Here is a 2,714-nt window from a genome sequence, read left to right on the forward strand (position 1 = left end):
GGGACTCGAAAATTATTTGGATTTAATTTTTCGTGAGAACGGTACATCGAAGAAAAGTATTTTTACAACCAAAATTTCAGAGGATTCTATTATCTACAAATTATCTTGTGTAGTCCCTGCGCTACAACAAAAAATGCACAAAATAGAGGGCGCTAAAGTTGCTATAAATCAGTTTTTGCTCTTTTTCAACCCTGAAATAATATCTTTAAGGTCGATAGAAATGAAAAATTGTAGAGCAGGAATACACCTTTGAAAAAAATAAAATAGTTCTAAATTTATTTATTTATTTATTTATTTAAACAAAGAAATTACTTTTTACAATTGATGTGCATTATTTCTTTCATTCTTGAATTTCTATAAATTGCGTACATAAATAAAAGGATTCATAACAAATTTGTAGATCTTTTTTTAATGCACAACCTTTGTTGATAAATCTTTTTTGGTATCTTGTATAGTTTGACCGCAACACGGAATTTTTTATTTTTCACTATTTTTTGTACGACCAAAATTTGAATTTTCAATTTTTGAAAGAAATTAAAAAATTGTTATGTCACGTCATGTCATTTAAGTATTTCAGTTGAAACTTGAACTATTTTGTGGATAATTTCTTTTTTATTTGTTAAAAATTAAGTTTTTAACTGAAAATTTAACTATTCCATTTTTGTTTGCAAAGTGATATTTTTTTGTTAAAAATTAAACTATTTGTTTAAGAATTAATGTATTTTGTTGAAAAATCGTCTTTTTGGTAGAAAATTTTAATTAAATTTAACGAAATGTCTAGTCGTCTCAAATTTTCGGGACATATTAATTTGACCTAAATATCCACTGAATTGTCTTAATGTTAAGTATAAAAAGATAAAATAAACATTTATTTTAATTATTATTGAAATTCGTGGAATTTGGGGATAAATTAAAGAAAAAAAAGTATATTTCTCAAAATTGAAAATTACCGAACAAAAGAGGAATCAAAAATAATTATAAACGATAATAATTAATCATTTGAAATTGTAATGAAAATACCCGAGATAGATATAAAAATTTTATTTTGGATTTCGGGTGACAATTTTTAAAAAATTCGTGCAATAACTTAAGAATGTTAAAAAAATTATAAAGTATAATTTAAATTTAATAATTTAGAAGTTTCGAATTTCAAAAATTCTGGACATTTTCTTGTTCAGTGAAAAGTCAGGGACTTGAACATTTTTTTGCAAAAGTCCGGGAATTTTTATAACTTTCAAAAAATATGAAGAAGAATAGACTTGTAATTTTTTAATTTCAATTTAAAATTGTTTCATACCGTTTATAAAAGATTTTAGCTTTAAAATATTACAAGTTTAAGATTCTTGTCATTAATTATTCATGGCCAGGAAACAATATTCAACGGTTTTATTTTTAATTTAACTATTTCGTAGAAAATTAACATGTTATTCAAAATTCATATTTTGATTTTTGATAAGTAAACTAAAACCTTTCTTGGATAAAAATTCAATTTTTTTTCGAAAATTTGATTTTTTAGTTTGAAAATTCATCTATTTTCATTTTTGATTAAAAATTGATCTTTTCTATTTAAAAATTACTGCGTTGTTGAATATTCGTTCTTTTTGGTCCAATTTAACGGCTTTTGATTTAAAATGTATATATTTTTTTTCATTACAAGTTGAGTAACTAAAAATTTTACTTGTTCATTTTTGATTAAAAATTCGCCTTTTTCAGTTGAAAAACCAACCATTTAGATGAAAAATAATGCATTTTATTGTAAATTTGTCTCTTTTGGTTGAAAATTAATCTTGATTCTCAAAAGTTTTTGATCGAAAAATCATTTTTCGGTTGAAAATTTAACTAAGTTTAAAAAAAAATCGTTTTTCTTTTCTCGAAAATTGATCTTTTTAGTTAAATTATTGAACCTTTGAAGCCAAAAGACGAATTTTCTCTGCAAAAATTGAATTAAAAAAAAATTACTTGAGCCAAACATAAGTTTTCCACAAAACTGATGCATTTTTACTTAACAAAAAACGAATTTCAAAGCAAGAAAATTATTTCTTTTTATCAAAGAAGGAGAATTTTCAATTCAAAAAGATCAATCTTAAAAACATGGAAATATTACAGTTGAAAAATTAATTTTAAAGATAAAAAAAGTTTTTCCACTGAACAGATAAATTTCCAAGAATTTTCAAGTAAAAATGTAAATTAAAAAAAAAAGATTTCTTGAGAAAGTCATTCAACCAAATCTTTTCAAAAAATCTTATTTTCATAAAAAAAAAATGAAATTTTTTGCTAAAAAGGATGAATTTTCAAATCAAAAAGATAAATTTTCAAAAAATAGTTGAATTTTCGATTTAAAAAGATTTCAGTTGACTTTTTACGAGCAAAATATGAATTTTCAAACAAGAAATAAGTTTCTTACCAAAAATCGAATTTTTAATTTAAAAAATACGAATTTTTAACCAAAAAGGATGATCTTTGACCAAAATTGTGGAATTCTCTAGGAAATAGTTGCATTTTTATTCAAAAAAATATTGGATTCATCTTAAAACATATGAATTTGAATACAAAAATTTTTTTATTAGTTTAATTTTCATTATAAACATCCAATTGGGTTTTCAAGATTAAAATATGAATCTTGAAACAAAAAATAAGTTTACACAAAAAATGGAATTTTTAACAAAATAATTGAGTTCTCTACCAAATAGTTGCACTTTTATCCAAGCAAGATG

The sequence above is a fragment of the Belonocnema kinseyi genome, chromosome 9 (genome assembly GCF_010883055.1).
Source record: "Belonocnema kinseyi isolate 2016_QV_RU_SX_M_011 chromosome 9, B_treatae_v1, whole genome shotgun sequence".
NCBI lineage: Eukaryota > Metazoa > Arthropoda > Insecta > Hymenoptera > Cynipidae > Belonocnema > Belonocnema kinseyi.